The 18,527-nt window shown below is 36.7% G+C and overlaps 1 protein-coding gene across 5 annotated transcripts in view; it reads right to left on the bottom strand.

The window, feature by feature from the left end:
- The window catches only part of chrm3a (cholinergic receptor, muscarinic 3a), a 97,865-nt gene that overhangs the window by 17,776 nt on the left and 61,562 nt on the right, over nt 1–18,527 (bottom strand). Inside the window, exon 1 of one of the 5 annotated variants that reach the window (XM_028469534.1) lies at nt 11,648–11,746. The exons of the other annotated variants lie outside the window; for them this stretch is intronic. The gene's annotated coding sequence lies outside the window, so the exon portion shown is untranslated. Of the gene's footprint in view, nt 1–11,647; nt 11,747–18,527 lie in introns of those variants that run through there. 5 annotated transcript variants of the gene reach the window in all.

Genomic DNA, 18,527 nt, shown 5'->3' with positions numbered 1-18,527 from the left:
TAAAGCCAAAGTGTCTCCATACACTGTACCCCAAAAGGTGGTACAATCAATTTCTCCGCTTCAATTCGAATCAATTTCTTCCGGCTTCTCCATTTTGTTTGTTTTCTGCAAGCGTCATAACGTCTTTAATATTAAAAGCGCTTTAACAACAAATATATATAAAGTCTTAAATCCAATGCATTATTTCCTTGTATCGATACGATTAACGTCATCCGGAAGGCCAACTTGTCGAGCACAGATTGATGTACTTGGATCGTAGGAATATAAATCGATTCATCAAATAGTCCAGTTTCTTTTGTGCTCTCCGTTCAGTTTTTTTTTAACAACACACACACACACACGCACACACACACCTATGCACGTACACACAATCACACTTGGCAGGAGAGGAATTGTATTTCATCCAATAATATACACCCAGGTGACATGACAGCACCTGGCACACGATCCCAAAATAGCTTTTAAATCTGATTCCTTATATTCTCTGGGGGAGACACAGTGGCCTCATCTGTCTGAGCCGCGTTCAAAAGCTTGTTTTCTGCTAACCAGCTTGAGATGAACCCCAATCTAATGTTCGAGTTATGAGAAACAGGTTTAATAATAAAATAAAATAAAATAAAAAGACACCAGTATTTTTTATTCATATATACACGTCCAAACACACAGAACCGAAACAGGGCATGCAACAGATAATCATTTCTTTTCCAACTTCTTGACTGGACTGTTCGAACTGTTTTAATCCCCCAGACCCAGTTCCTTATATTGTCATTTGCACATTTATGTCTGACTTACAGTGTTTATATTTTTGGCACTATTATTTATGTTGGTATTTATTTTGGTTTTTTAGTCTGCTCTTGTTTAAACATGCTGCTGCGACAACTGAATTTCCCCTACAGGGGATCAAAAAAGGTATATTCTATTCTATTCTATGCTTATCTGTCTTAATAGTATTTTTTTTAGACTTTATCTGAATTGATTGTGGATTGCTTTTTTTTTATTATAAATAATTAATGCCATTACTATAACAGATGCCCTCATCTGAACTATTTGTTTTTCTGAATTTTTTTGTGTTTGTTATTTCGACCTTTATTTCACTTTTACTACCACTGCTTAGAATACCTCAGTTAATATTAGCTACACTTTAGTTAATCAATTAATTCCCAGCCACTGTGATACCACATTAAAAACTAACTTACAGTAAATCCTGCCAATAGTTTTCTTGCTGTCAAGACAAAGGAAATACAAATGGATACGGAAACCAGTTTAGTGACACTATTATCTGATCAGATAAACTGGTTGTTGACATTTTTAAGTAAAGAGGCCCTTATGTGAGTCATCATTCAGAAACATGTGCTGTAGATATGAGTGGTGGAGTGCCACAACAAAGTTTATAGCTCACGATTATTTTTTTTTATTGGGTGCTTGCTGGTTAATGAACCGTGAATGCTCATAGCGACAGGCAAATGATGAATCGGCTTCGCTGGCAGAAGGCTTAGCTAGCTGCTATTGGTCCGTGAGAAAACACTAAGGTATAATAGAGTCCAATTACACATGCAGAGTAACAATAGTAAAGAAAGTCTAGAAACAAACATAGTGTAAACGGGATACGGGTAATCCTTCAGAGCTTCTTTGAGCTCAATGCAAAACCCATTAAACACGTTTTTAGTGTTTAATGGGTTTAGCCCAATGATGTAAAACGGAACTTCACAAATGGACATACCTATTCGACAATAATCCTGCAGAGTTTTAATACGGGGGTTTTTCCTCTAGACGGACTGTGGGATGTAATGGTTCCCATGGCTCACTGACAGAGGCATTATGAGGATTGAGAGTGATGAGTTCTCTAAAAGCCTCTGAAACAGTATGAAGCCATGCTGAGGAGATTCTTTCCCTCCTAATACATTTATAACACAGCTTATGTGAAAAAGCACAGACCACAACATACAGTGAATAGCAGAGCTATAGGAAACATGGCAATGATCGAAACTCATAGGAATGAAATCTCATTTTAGATGTGATGGTTAAATCCTCAACTGCTGTAGATTTAGGTTCTAAAGTCATTCCGTGGGAAATATCTGGCAGCGCAAGATTTTTCTTTTCCAAGCTGCAACCTTTGAAACATTTTCTACTTCCTTGTAACATCATAACTTCCACTCGTCGTCGTCTTTTCCCTTTTCATACACTGATACGAAAAATGTTCCTATCTCTGTCTAGCTAAAGGGATATAAGGGAACAAGTTTTGTGCTTTTTAACCCTCCTACTATCCTCAAATATGACAAACACATTTTACCTTTGGGGTCAATCTGACCCCAGGGATATTTGCTATAGAAAATGATTTTCAGAAAATTGTTGACCAGGATTTTGTGTCAGACACTTTGTTTATTTGTTGAATACAGTAAATAACTAATCGAGAATGAAAACTTGACCTGTTCTCCAGCGCCACCATCAGAGCAAACATTGAAATTAGAATTAGATTATCTTGAATAGTTTTCATCCAAATGACAACATTAAAGAGTATGAACCCTATGTGGTGATGATATGACCTTTTCCTGCAGCGCCACCATCAGGTCAAACTTCAGTTTTAGAGTTAGTGTATCTTTCCTCTAAATCTTTTCTAATTTGGGGTGCACATTCATGACTCTCACAGAATGAACAATATAAATTGATGTTGGTGACCCCCCCCTTTCACTGTGAAAGAGCTGTTCCAAAACCTCAATCACAGTCAACCTTTTCCAAGAGGACAGACACGTTTTACACAGCTAAAACAGCTTGGGGTCAAGTTGACCCCAGAGGAACACCAATGCGTACAATATGTGTTCAGCACATTGAAGAAATGTTTTGCTTAATCAATTGTAACCATCAAATTAGGAAAAGTCATGAAATATGAAGCAAAAAAAGGTCAACTATTATTTTTTGAATACCAAATATTGAATGGAGTCAAACTGACCCCAAGGATAATCGGATAAGAAACCAACAGGCTCTTGCGTGATGCTTTTTTCATGTCAAAAGAAGGAGGCTCTAAGACCCTTACAGCTATTTAAACAGCTCTGAGAGTGAGTGTATTACTAAATACTAAGCTTAGAAGATGAAGATAAACACCCTCAGCGCTCAGCGATTGCAGTCATTTTGGAAGATTGTGGCAAGGCAAAGGTCACCACCATACATTAACATTATAATTTCTCATCATTATGATCATCGTTACCCGAAAAAACCTTTTGAAAGAGAATGTCCTTTAAAGGGGGGGCTGTTCTGTTTAAGTGCTGTGAGAATCGAGAATGTGGGGACAATAAAGAGGAACAGAATGAGCTTAAGGATGATATAACAGCCAAAAATATTATCCCACAGTGGCCTGGGTAAGACGGATAGTCTTACACCATTGCTCTCTCTATTTTTTTTACTGTGGTGACCCTAACCTATAGTGTGGGAAAAGGAGTCCCACCCCCCCACAAACAAAAGTCATTTATGAACAACCCACTGACCTTTCGGCATTCTCTCATTGTGTGACTCCAACATTATTTTCTACTATGAGCATTTCTGAATTATTTAGTAGGAGATGACCTATTGGTTGATTATCATCCCTGTTGTTAATAGAACACAGCACAACAGGTTCATCTCATTCAAAGTGCAGGTCAGCGAGCATTTTAAACAGGTACTGAAAAACAACCTTAGACACAAAGGGTGTTGAATTTGAGTAAGGCTTTGTATTTATATACTAGTTACTTTATTAGTAAGACTTTAATGAAAATCTATAAGGAAGTTATATTTCTTGAATTAAAATATACACGTTGAAAACGTTTTGGTAAATCACTGACAATTCCAACTAGTAAAAGTTATCGACAGTATTTAGAATGTTGCAATATCTGAGGAAGGAGGTAATATTTTAACAGGCATTTATTTATTTGTTGAACAGTTAGCAGGATTATTTATTGTCAAAAACTTTGTGAATTTTCAAAAAAATCATATCTCAGTTTGTAATTGACTGATCTTTATGAGATTTTACTCAATTGCCCCGTCGAGTTTTATCCAGATCTGATCATTTTATCGCAATTTTCCAAAAAAAAAAAAGAGTTTCCCATATTTTGGACCTGCTGTATCGTTATTAATAGTATAGAACTTTTTTTCCAAGCTCCAAGTGTGAATGATCATGGTACCATGATCAGGATCACTGATCCAGATAACTGCCAATATCTGGCAAAGAGGAGATTTGGTGCTTGGCGGAGATTTACTCTCTGAGTGCTTGTTGTTTTTTAAATAATACTTAGACGGCTCCTGACAGCTTCAAAGGATGATCACACATTTGAATCACTGAATGCGATGAAGGTTTGTAGATCAGCTGACAAGCAGCCGCTACGTGCACATGATTCAAACAAGCTATGGTTGAGCTGATGCAATGCTTCATTAACTTTCTTATCTGTTTTTACTGAAAGTTATCTTTTTTAATCATACGGGGGTAAAATGTATGACAATGAAGTAGATATGTAGTCAGATGTGATGCTTTCCCTTGACATGAGCAAACATTAATCCTAAATGTGACTGAGGAAAAACACAGCTTTGGCAGGTCTGTGGTAAAATGACCAAGTAATCAATTCATGTCAAAGATACAAGATTTTTTTTTTTGAATCGGTGTAATCGATGCCTGCATTTTAGGACACCAAGCAGTGATTTCCGACCTTTTTTAAATTTTACCACATTTTGATATCAATTTTTTTTTTTTTTCTCAAATTTGTTTTTTTTAATCACATTTGTTATACAGCTCTGCAAAAATAACAGAATAGCCAAGATTGGTGACAAATACTGCATCTGAGTGCAAGCTCAAATATTTTTTTTTTTTACTGCATTTTATTTGAACATTTATATTTGAAAAAGTGAAAGTATAGAATGCAGTTGTTTAAGACTGTGTTGTTTTGAAAAGTAATAATAATTAAAACAATTTTAAAAATGAATTTTTAATCAGTAGTAATTTATATTTAAAAAAAAAAATAAATTAGACATTTCAGGTGACCTCAATTAAACTCCAGGCGCCTCAATTGGGTCGCGACCCCAAGGTGGAAGAAAAACACTGCATTAAAGGATGTGGTGGCACTTTGATAATCAGAGCCTGTTTTGCAAAGAGGCTGTTTGTCTTAAAGACACAATGCTACAGAATATTTTCATGCTCATGCGTGACGAACAGCCCTGTCTGTAAACACAGCTCAAAACATACAATACAATCAGATAAATGTTTTTTTTTAAAGAACATCTCATCTCCTGATCTAAAACGTGCTTTTCATGCTTGAATTATAACAGGTTTTTTTTTTTTCTTCAACTGCATGAGCTCCACAAGCTGAGAGGCAGGACCACATGGAGGAAAACCAGTTTTGCTTTGCTAAAATCTCTGATAGGTTGTGGAAGTAAAACAGAACCAATACATTTTCTATTCACTGAACCAATCATGGAGTCACTTGAGCAGCACATTTTATAAGAAAAATGATTTAATTTCACCCATTAATTTCTCCCAGCTAAAAGCTGCCTTCATCCATTTAAAAAGTGACCTGTTTCATCCTGACTGGGATTTTTCAGCTCATAATTTCCACCCTTTGTAAACATGAGGCAAACTGAAGCTGTTGCTATTTTGGACATTAAAGATGTAGCGAGGCAGATATTTGGACTTGTTTTTCCCCTTAAAATGATTCATAGCGTGTAGACAATACTTCCTTCTATAATGAGCCTGTTTCTAGTGTTACAAGAAAATTAAACCTTTTCAATGTTGGTCATTAGTGCAGTTCATTAGTGAGTGTTTTATTTTAGCAGTGGTACATTTACAGCCTGTGATGTACCCTCAGCAAAAATCCCATATTTGGCTCCTCTCTGTCTGTGTGTGTGTGATGTGGACAGGTAATGAACGCGTTTGCAGCGGCGCCCCACGCTCTCTGAAGGCGGACATAATGATGCCAGTTTTGTAATGCAGTCTATACCTGTTGGCTGATGTCCCCTGATCCACATTTATAATAAAGCACTAATTGCCACCTGTACACATACTGAGCCCAGGAGGCTTACAGATCACAGCTGCCTGCAGGAACATAGAACATATAATCATTAGTCCTTGCCACGCGGATAGACCTCACCTACACGGCACATTTTTTAACATTTATGTAGTTCCGAAGCAATTTGTATACGCACTCACCTTTATACGCATGCTAATGACAAATCAAAAAGCAGGGGATTTATTCTTCTTTAGTGATAATCAGAGTTCAGGGTCACAACCAACTGTCTTATTAAAAGAACAAGTAGCTTTAACACTAAAGCCATTTGGACCTGCAAAGGACAGATAATTAGTACTCCAGACACTTTCTGCCTGAATAGGAAATGTAGCACAAGTAGTTGCTTCATCCTTTGATAACTGGGCTAGAGAATATTTGTTTATTCTGACCATTCGAGGAAAGTGGATCTTATTGTCGTGACACCTGTTTGTCAAGAGGAGAGATTTGTTTCAAAGTTTTTCACACTTGTTTTGAAAAATCCACAAATACTGTAAGTCCACGACTTAAATGTGTTTTATAATTTTGTATAGGGGTTTGATAGGTACCGACTACATTCTGTCGGTACTACAGAGTACCAATTCACGAAAAATCAAACGGTACCATGTTTCGGTACCTAAACGTATCCTTGTGAGGGAATGAAAGAGCAGCCAATTTTCCATGCCGGATTTTAACACAGCATTGCAAGCACAAGAGCGCAATGATATTACTCGTCAGCAGTGTTTGGAATAACGGCGTTTAAAATAGTGACGTTAGGTAACGTTTTTTTTTTTTGTTTTTTCAGTAACGGGGTAATCTGACGAATTACTTTTTACGCCGTTACAACGCTGTTAACGTTACTGAACGTTAAATGCGGCGCGTTACATGCACTGATTGAAAAAACTGTTATCCGAAAGTGCCCCAGGCTTCATACGCAGCTGTAGTGAGGAGGAGGGTTAAAAACAAGGTGAGCGATTATGATTGGCTAAGGCGGCGTCACGTTTCATGGTAGCCAATCAGAGCCAGTGTTTTTACACATGTGCCAGCACACACACACAACCACTACAGATTTGATGAATTGATTAATTGTGGTCAAAGGCAAGAACGTGCATGTGAAGTGTACATTATATCCAGGAGCGAAGACTTTGTCGACATCCGTTGTATACAACTCAAATTTAATGAAGCACCTCACAACGACACACACATCTAAAAAAATCATATAGCAACTTTTTTTTTTAACAGTAACGCAAATAGTTACTTTCCTTGGTAATGAGTTACTTTTGTTATAGAGTAATTTAGTTACTAACTCAGTTACTTTTTGGAACAAGTAGTGAGTAACTATAACTAATTACTTTTTAAAAAAAAAACACGCTCCCAACACTGTATGTCTGCACAGGCGCTCTGCAGGCATGGCTGATAGAAAGCGCTTTAAAGTATGCCTCCGCTTTTCAAAATGCGATGCACATAATGCTCGCTGCAACGACGACGGGAATACTTCTAATCTGAGGAAGCACCTGGTTAAACACAATATTTTGCTCAAGCCTGAAGCCGTTCAAGCCTCTTCCATTCTTTCAGAGCGAGTTTTCTCCACAACAGTGGATACAGTCAGTGTTGACTGCAGTAGGCTTGGCTCTTGCCCAAAGCAACAAACTTTTATTCTGTGTTTTTATTTTGTTTTTAAGTTATTTGCTCACCATGGACCACCATCACACATTTTTCAAAAGGGGAAAGGAAAGGAATAGGAATAGATGGATTTTAATTTGTGTATTAGTACTAAAAAACAAAGCGTAATTGTTGTTAAGGGTTTTCAATGTTGAAGAAATGTGTAAACTGCGATGTTACAATAGAAACAGTTGAATGCTGTTTTCCTATTTATTAGTTAAAGGTTATAAATTGAGAAATAAATATGTTAAATTACAACATTTTGATATCTTATTCTTAAACAAATAACAATTATTACCACATAAACAAATAGCTAAGTACCAAAAATTGGTACAGTTGAGTATCAATACTGATTCCCAGGTAGTGGGTATCAGTACCATATTGGTTCATATGAGAAAAGTACCCATCCCTAATTTTGTATGTGCTTTTTTTGTGAATTATAATTTGTAAATCTCTAATTCTGCTTGTGAATTGTTGAAAGTGCACTTGTGGATCGACTGACACACGCATTGAACTTTAAGACAAACGTAACACAGTTTAGTAAGAGATTCACACAAACACATTCACATTTACTTGTGTGGAAAGCCCCTGTTGTCATTTGTAAATAAAATAAAATGATATCAAACATTAATACATTGATAAAAAAAATATCTAACTGTAATTTAACAACATTTGACAGGCACTTGGCAAAGCATGCGAGTAAATTGCATTAGTGGGTGAAATATAGGTTGTGCATCACTGTTATATAGCACAGCTTTAAGAGGAAATAGCGTGACCCACATTTGTATAATTCAGAGAAGGAGATAGGATTCCCTCAAAACGAATTTACAGGAAACTCTGGGTTGTATTATCAATGTATGTGGCAAGATGGAAATTCCCAATTCTATGCGCTAATCTGTCACCTCGATGCACAGCCTCCACTAGCTGCCTGGGACACAGCTATGAAGGAACCAATTACTGTTCACTTCAAGCAGTTAAAATTGTTCAGGGTGATTAAACTGTCACTTCTGCTTACAGTCGCGATGTAGACTTGTAAACGTGTAGAAAAAGAACATTGAGGGTTAACTGTACAAGTAAAACAAAATGATTATTTAGACATTTTAAGGTCAAACATTCCAACTTGAAAGTATTTTTTGGTATTTTATACCTTAAAATACGATCAATGGGCAGTAGCCCGCATGTTCAACCATATGTAATGTCAAGTCATTGATTCCTTTGCAGTGTTTACATGATTTTTCACCTGATTTTGTTGATTTTCCTCTTTTTGTATAGCTTCTGTCCATATTTTTCTTACTATTGTTTGATTTATTATGACGGAAAACAAAAGGATGTGTTGGAGCTACTTCTGATGGGTATGAAGCCGTTTGGAGCTTTTGCAAGATGCCACAGTTGAGGAGTGCACGTTGCAGTGTCAAATGCAATGGCTTGATGTCACTACAAGCGTCTGAGGAAAGCCTAATGGCAGCAGCCACTATATCTCATGGATGACCAGGTTTATCCTCCTCCTGGCTGCTCTACAAGGACTTTTAAAGAAAGTTACCAGACTAAAGCCCTGGTGATTTATTTTATTTTGCAATTGAAAATCCCTACATACAGTAATTCCAGCAAGATTCTATTTGTCTTCTTTTTGAATAATATGTAATGTTTCCCCCGCGACCCTCAGAAAATGGATGAATGGATGGATGTTAAGGTTTCATTTATTCAGACAACACTTCCTCAGGAAATCCACTTTGATCTCCTGAGTCCTGACAACTGCAAGTTTTCGTCAGAGGCACTTGCTGATCGCTTTGATGTTTCCTTTGAAGTTTCCTTGACTTCCACGTAAAATTCCAGCAAGATTATTTTTCATCTTCTTTCTGAATAATATGTTAAGGTAAAATTTATTCAGACAACTGTTCCTCAGGAAATCCACAATTATTTCTTTATTCTAACTGGAATTATTACGCAGAAGTCAAGGAAACTACAAAGGAAACATCAAAGTGATCAGCAGACGCCTCTGACAAAGACTGGCAGTTGTCAGTCGAAACATGTAAGGAGATCAAAGTGGATTTCCTGACGAACAGTTGTTTGAAAAAATTAAACCTCAACATAATATATACAATTCCCTACAGGTAATCATTAAAGCAATTTTACAACAATTAGAAATATTCTCCTTTCTAATGCATCAATTAAAAATTCATTACAATCACTGAGAATTATCCAAAAATGGATATACTGGATGTCTGGTGTCCCTCTGCGGAATGTTTAGGCATTTAGGAATGTTTGAACCCCATCCAGAATGAAAAATAAAGAAAATAATAAAATAAAGCAATCTCCGAGAGCAGAAAACTCGTTTATCAAATTTACATAATATCAGCCTATAGGCAACTTACATAATAGCTTATGTTGATGTTACCATCACAATTCCAATAGATGTGCCTGAGCCAGTCCATGACTTGTGATATTATGCCATTAGAGGTTAACTGACACAGATACTGTAGACCAACCATGCCTCACGGGTTCACACATATAAACAACAAGAAATACACTGGAGACCTGTAATTTTTCTTTGTGTTTCGCAGAGCGTGACCTGACTTCGTGCCAGTTTACTTCAATTCAGATGGTTGCTGTGTGTGTGTGTGTGTGTGTGTGTGTGTGTAGGATGCTACTGTTTTCTCAGGAGAAGAATTAGTTAGGACGTTTTAATCTGGTTAAGGTTTTTTTTTCGTGACAAATTGGAGCAAATTGGGTAATATTTCTGAGCAAACAGATGCATCGGAAAATCAACCTCGTTTCTTCCATGGGTCCAAATCCTTTTTGTAAAAAACCACCAACCCTAAAAGCATGCAAATGTTGTTTTTCCAGGTTCAGGCCAAATAAGATCACCTCCAACTTCCAATATTGTATTGATTTTTTAAAATTATTATTATTGATCTTCAGTTTAGGGCAAATTCTTTCAGGGCCTTAGATTGAAGTTTTGAGTTTGAGGAAGTTGCTGAACAAATGATTTAACGATAGGTTATACCTTTGCATTGTTATGGTCACATGATTTAATTCATTAACTGTAGTAGCACTTATGATCGTAATCGATTCATCAATTGATCTGTGAATATTCTTCTATTAAAAGGGCCATTTTGGAATATGTTGATAGAGTTCCACCTAATTGACTTCATTTGTTTTAACCTTTTACTATTTGGCTCATTATGCAGCATTGACTATGAATAATTAATGAACTATTTATTTTACTGTGGACACATGTGGAGAGGAAGGCTTTTTTTTCTGATATATTGCTGTGATTTAAAGATCACATGCACAAAGTACCTCTACACTAACACCACATGGTGCATGCAAATATCTAAAACCTTTATTGAAATAACTTTTATTCTGAAAATCTGACATTAATAATGACTATTGGTCAAATGTATCCTATGTCGTAGTACTTTTTGAAGACAGAAAAAGAATTTTAAGGTACTTCGACCTGGGTGAAGTATCCTGAAATACATTTTGAACAATTTCAGATCAACTCCCTGCCCTGACTGTGGTACGTGAAGATGAACTTAAACTTACAACTGTGTGTTCTTAAACAATGTTGCCAAGATAAGATCAAGACTTTCACTTCCTCTTGCCTGTAAACCAGTGTCATTGACGTCAGGGGTGGATGTACCTTAAGGTGTACGTGCGCACATGATTGCATTTATATCAAATCAGTCAAGATATGCAATATGATTCTGTGAAGAAATGGCAAAAACGGTTTTACAAAAAGACAAAATGATTCCAACACAGTTACAGTTCCAGTTCCAGGCCAGCCTACGGATACAACAATAACACATCACTCAAAATGACACACAACTAAAATTGTGGCCATTGTAACAAAAAACGTTTCAGTGGATAAATGTGGCAAAAACTGGGTTAAAACATCCCTCTAAAAAGTTTTTTTTCCAAATAATGTAAAATGCCACGATATTACAGGATACTATATCATTTTTCTACAATAACTGTCTTGTACTCACCCTTTTCACCAATCAAAAGAATCGCCCCGTTGGTGCAGTTGTTCACTAATAACAGACTAATGCTCACACACCCACAGGCACACAGTGTTTTTATCACATTGTGGCTTTCCTTAACCTGTGCTTCAATCATCCTCTTCCTGAACACTGACACGCCCCTCTGTGTGTCCTTCTGTGGGTGAAGGATTTGTGGCAGGTTTGAATAAAGAGAGACTCGAGGCAGGGGGAGATTTCATTGATCAAAAGAGTGGAACCACAGTGGATTAAAGGGACTGGATCGAGAATTCTGTTGCTTTTTTTTTTTAAAAAAAAAAGTGAATCACAAAGCTGAAAATACATACTGGGTATATATTTAAACCATTTTCTGCACTCTTCACCTCCTCTAAAATCACAAGCCATCTGCCCAGCTTTTGCAAAGAGTATATGTTTATTCTCTAAAGACGGCACATCGTTTAGATCATTTATTGTTTGAATGGAGATATTGTACTTTCATTGCTTTTTATGGTCCAAAACACAAAGTTGAAGTAATCTTCCTGTGCACTATTTGCAAAGAATGAATGAAAGGTTTTTATAGTTCTAAAAAATCTCTGTGGGTGTTTAGGAGTCATTTATTCAAGTATATTTTCACCATAATAGGCAGACATTTTTTGAGATCTCAGCTCTACCCTTCAAATCTTTTGCATGTTTACCATATATGGCTTCTGTATGAATGCACGGTTGTGAAGAAATATTGCACTCAAAGCTGCTTCGGAGTTTGAAAAGCCTCTAACTGTCAAACTCCACATTAAGGTTACTCGACCAGTGAGGAAATAAAACAGGTAGAAGGTAAGTAATTAACTGCTACTGATCCAATCAGCAAAGAAAAATACAAACGTAAATTAAGACGGGCTCAGTGCTCAATATCATCTTGTTCATTGAAGCAATCTGTCGATGCTGGATTCGTGTACAGACAAGACGGAGTTTCTCTGTATCAACAGGAGTGGACATACTGTAACCTTTATGGTCTGGTGCTCACGGGAGTATCTCAGGTTGTTGCTTAGTTCTCACTTTTTTTTTTTTGGCAACACACCTTACAGGAAGAAGAAAATTGAAGGATGTGTGAATTATGACATTTTACTTTTAATTTAAACTGAAAATAAATAGCAGAAGCACAACTTAAAGGTCCCATGTCATGCTATTTTTCACCCATCGCCATTTATTCTAATTGTATTTGAGATTTATTTTCCCAAACTCGCCTGTTTTCCAGAGTTTTAGCCTCTGAAAAGTCACTTTCTGAGCAACTCTACACAAACAGGCTGATTTACGGCGGGTGGGTGTGTCTATAGACTGGACACTGATTTCCTCCTCCTCGCACAATGACGTAGGGCCAGAGGACGGCCCGCCCTCTTCCCACCCACTCTGTAGCCGAGCTCATGCTGCTTCATAAATATGAGACAGAGCGTGGGAGCAGGGCGTTGACCGGTACATACATAGACTGTAGAAAATACATACATAGCACTGCGCGAAGGACGCTGACATGCTCACCTCCGTGGGCGTGTCTGTTTACATGTCAATCACAGCAGAGAGCTTCCTGGAGGCGCGGCTTCTCCAGCTCAGTGCCGTGTCAAATTCATCATCAAAGTGGGAACGCGTCATCAAATTGGAGAGAGGTGTTTGTGCTCACCCTACAGTAAGAAAGGAGTAAATCACCCTCTAACTAACGATTGAGTGAATCAATGAAAAAAACACTTTGGCCATGTGTATGAAGCCCTGGACAATGTATGTGTTTGACATCTTAGAGCATCCATAAGCATAAAGCAATTATATTCATGTGTATTTGACCTGAAGAATTGTTGAATTTGCATCATATAAAAAAAAAAAAAGTTAATTGTAGTGATTTCTACATGACTATTTTTGAGGAACAATATGTTTTAGAGGAATAATTTAGTTATACCAATTTTTTTTTTTTGATGAAATCCTTAAATAATGAGCATATACATATTGCAGGTTTCCATATATCTCATTTAATTTTTGAATTCAGAGGAAATTAATTATCTGCAACTGCACCATCTAGTTTGATAATGATTTGTTTTCTTTGTAATTTTATTATTTTGAACAAAATCCCCCCGTGGGCCAAATAGAAAGTTCTGGCAGGCTGGATTTGGCCCCCGGGCCTTGAGTTTGACACCCAGCTAAATAAATCACCAACCAATCAGGTGCAGACTTCCTTTGTTCCCTTCTATCAATCCTAAAATCTCAAGTAAACAAATGCGTGTTACAACATTTAATTAAGTGCGCAATAGGGTTATTTTGGTAGTGCATGTGCACCTACGCACCACTTATGTGCACCCCTGTTAATTGACCTATCGCCTCACTATTCAATCATTCCAAAATTTCTCAGCTGGAAAAATATTACAAATTGCTTCTGTCAAATTTTTTAAAAAGAGGGCATCAAAACATTTCAGTTTTTTAAGCTAATATTCACTGTAATGTACGGCTGTGTAAATAAGGAACAATTATCCCCTTGATTATGTTTAACAATAAAAAAAAAATAGAAAAATGAACAAAAAGAAAAAGCCACTATTTGCCTACAAAAATGTACAGGATTAATGGAAATGCTTTAAAGGTAGGTTAGGTGATTTTCTCCATACAAACTTTTTAAGTTTTTGGTTAATCCAGCATCTGTAGCAGCTGTACGTCAATAAAAACTTTGACCAATGAAAAAAGACGGTTGTTTTTTTTTTAACCAATCACGTCTCCCTGTCTCCCTGCTCGTTCTCAACCCCTCGCATGCACGAGCTCACACTGAAAGCCTGTCACTGGTGATGGACTTAAAACAGTTTTTAGTCACTTTTTTTAACATATGTGGTAGGGCTGGGCAAAAAATCGATTTCATCAATTAATCAAATTTGTAGATAAATATCTTTAATTTGTTTTTCCCACCACAGTTTTTTCTGACTTTTTTGCGTTCTGATGTGAGCCAGCCCCCTCTTTGTTTACCCTTTGAGTAGGCTATATGTGTGCCACAGGAATGTTTAATTTTTTTATTCGCATTATGCAGAGACGCCAAGGGAAGAGTTTATTATTTTTTTAATTGTAATGTTATTTGCTATAAAATATGTAGTTATCTGATTTCTCAATCAGAAAACTGAAGCTACTGTGAAGTTGCTGTTGCACTTTTGCTTAAACCTGGTTTAAAGCTTGAAATTGTTGAATGACAGAGCCTCATTTACTTTTTATTTTGGGATTGTTCTATGCATTTTAACTCTTGAAGACAATCACAGCAATAAAGTTGCACTTTTGGCAATATATCTGATGTATGCAGTCATTTTTAAGTGCATAAAAAAATTAAAAAAAATCGAAAATCGAACTGAATCGCTTGAATTTTTCTTTCTTTTTAGGCAAAATCGCCCAGCCCTAATATATAGTGATAGTGTTTAGTGTTTACTTACTGCTGAATGAGACAACATAGTTTCTACATATTACAAGCGATGAGCTGAGCTCCTCGAGGAAGCTACATTTAAAATCATGCTAGCTTTTGAAAATCACCTACCCTACCTTTAATTATTCAGCTTGATTGCTGGCTTTAACAGGTGGATGATATTAATTAAAAACAACCAATTATTATTATTGTAACAACAACAAAAGAAATGCAATAACACAAAGATCCCTCTTGAAAATTAGAGTAATGGTTAAAGGACGTAGTGTAATTCAGACGGAAAATGACTGTGAAAGAGAAGTCTGTGTTCACACACATTCAGGTCTAAGCGGAAACAAAGAAAACGGGGCGGTATTGTTCCGTCTGCACTGATAAAGTCCGCATTTACAGCATCCATCCAAACATTATCAACAATTAACAGATACAGACTTTTTTGAGATTCTTCACGTCATGTCACAGCTATTATTCACAAACATCAAAGCAATCAGACAAGACTTAGTTTCCTTTAAGCACGTTTTACGGGTGTTAACTGTCCATCAGATATCAACCAAAACATAATTCTGCTTTTACTTTGCTCTGTTGAAACTCTATGACTGGAGATTAATGTGAGGTTTTGGTCGGTTCAAAAGACACTGGATAATAAAGATAATTTTGCTGAAATGAAGCGTATTCAACCCTAATAACCCCAGTCGGTCTTCTTAACCTTTTGCACACACAGAATGTTGCCTTTTTAATTTAACACTCAATCATGCAACTTCATCTAAAATGGAAGGACTTTTGTATCAGCGTGAAAAAGAAAAGAGTACAAGGTTAAGGAGTCAGAACTTAAACTCCTGCTGAGGACACTGGAGTCATGTTTTTATGGGCCTCATTAATAAAACATTACGTGAAGTGTATGAGACACAGACCACAGCGTAGTCTGGTAAAGTACAGCTGTTTTTTAAAATAAATAAATAAACAAATAAATAAAAATAAATATTTAAATTGAACATTTTTACACTTCATGTGTATGTATTCATTTTTCATACAATGGCTCACTAAAGGAACACATCGATAAGAGGTCAGAGTACATTACTTTTACACTGGCTCCCAGTCAGCCTCAGAATAGACTTTAAAGTTCTGCTGCTGGTGTATAAATCTGTGAATGGGTTTGGTCCAGAATACATCAGTGACATGTTAGTCAGGTATGAACCCAGCAGGTCTCTCAGATCTATGGACACAGGTCAGATAGTGGAGCCCAGAGCTCACAGTAAACATGGTGATGCTGCTTTTAGTTGTTATGCTGCAAAGAAGTGGAACAAACTGCCAGCAGAGCTGAAGTCAGCATCCAATGTGAACAAGTTAAAGGCACTTTTTTTCTCTACTTTTAATCATTTTATTGTTGATTTTTTTGTTTTTACTGCTGATTTCAATGTTGTTATTGACTGTTGAATGTTTTCTGTTGCACTTTTTATTCCTGTAAAGCACACTATAACACTGCAAGTGTAGGTATTTATAATTATAGGGATTTATAAATCTGATATCTGATGAAATTAAACATGAATCTTCCTTCAATTCACCACCTCACCACCGGCGGTGCATGTGTACCATATCTCCAAAACGTTTACGTGCAAAGGTTAAAGCGCTACAAATTAGCACGTGCTAAAAACACTAAAACAATACCTTTGGGTTGTCTGATATAATACTTATGTCAGGTACACACATTTTCACACTAAGTTTTATTAAATTATCCATCACATTTGCACAGAAATTTCTTGTGTAACTTTCAGACCCCCATATGTACGTAAGCAAGCTTTATAAATGTGGCCATGTTTCAAAGTGACCAGCAGGTTAAGTGTACAGTCGATAGCGTGTCAGAGACACAACATGCACAGCAGAGAAAAAAAATCGGATTATTTTTAGAATGTGATATATTTAGAGCTTGGCTGTGAAACACTGATGCCTGTACATGTGTCCGTGTGTGTCTGTGTGTGTCATTAACCTTCACTGGTCGTAACAATTCCTTTAATTCTCTCCCTGTGATGACACCACAGTCAGCAGAACTCTGTATTGACTTTTGGAAAACACAATATTGGCAGCATGCTTTTAAAAGTGAGAATGACCATTGTTAACAAAATCATTTACACACACACACACACACACACGCACGCACGCACGCACGCACACACAGCTATTATTTTCCACTCTTTTTTAATGTTTATTCTTGAGCTACTGATCGGAAAAATAGCACTTTCTTCAAAACCTTTGATCATTTCTAACTGAGGTTAATGGGTGTTAGTTCCTATTAAATTGAAGTGGCAATGTCGGTCTTTTTCAACATCCATTAGTAAAGAAGTGTAAATTCTGTTGAAAAACTGTTGATGATTATTTTAAAATGATGTAATTTTGCTGCAATTCATAAAAGGTTTCAGAAAACTACTAAATCAGGGCAGATATAAGAAATTCACCTTCAGTTTGTTTGTTCAAAAGCATAAATCTTGGTTTCAAAAAGCATTCTGTTCACCCAGGCTGTCGAAACAAATTGCCTTTATTTGGGGAAATGAAAAACAGAAATCAGCTTCCATTTCTCTTCCCTGAATTTCTGAGTTAGGTGTTATTCTTTCATAAATTTTAAACAAAACTACATTAGCACAGTAATTTCCATAGGAATAATAAATCACCTCTAGCCTGGAGATAGACAAATATGGCATGTGCGATGGATAGCCAAGCTGTTAAAATGTGAAAAGGAACTGTTTGGATAGAGACAATTCAGCATCACACTGTTAGCCAGGAGGCATTCTGCAAATGCAAAACTACACATTATTATAAAAAATATATTTTTGTGGAATAGAGTGACAATAGAGTCACTGCCTGGTAAAACGAAAATGGCTAGAAGACAATGTATGACCTTCTGTGAAAAACACACTTCCCTTAATTGAATTCAAAAGCCAGCAAAAAATATTAACTTGGTGCAAGTATCAGCAGCCAAATGCTGAAATAAATCACTAATGCACCTGAACACTTGAGCAGGTAACAAGGTGTGACTTAAGGCATGAGAGGAAAGTGTAAGGTCAAGGTAAAAGCAAGCAGAAGCAAATAACACCTAGTTATGAACTGTAATAGAGTGAAGTAATTATGAGGTGGTGACTGGGCAGATGGACTGGTGCGAGCTGTGGATGTTGGGGTGAAACAGCCTGGGACTGTGTCTTCTTCCTTGCGTTCAACTGTATGTGAGTGCTTTGCGTTTCCATCATTCGTCTCAATGGTCTAATTACAGCTGGTTCCACCTGGCTACACTTGTTCAGCTCCAGCACAAAGCAGGCTGTAATGAGTGGTTACACCGCCATCACCAGTTAAAGCCCACAATAATTGCTTTTTCGTCTGTATTTGTTTCTCGACTTTATTTTATTCTCGCAAAAAAGGAACATTTAAAAATACATTTATCAAATTGCATCACTGTGACTGCCACCAGGCCTCGCTAACGTA

The sequence above is a fragment of the Gouania willdenowi genome, chromosome 15 (assembly GCF_900634775.1).
Source record: "Gouania willdenowi chromosome 15, fGouWil2.1, whole genome shotgun sequence".
Classification (NCBI taxonomy): domain Eukaryota; kingdom Metazoa; phylum Chordata; class Actinopteri; order Blenniiformes; family Gobiesocidae; genus Gouania; species Gouania willdenowi.
This window is presented reverse-complemented; position numbering and strand designations above follow the sequence as displayed.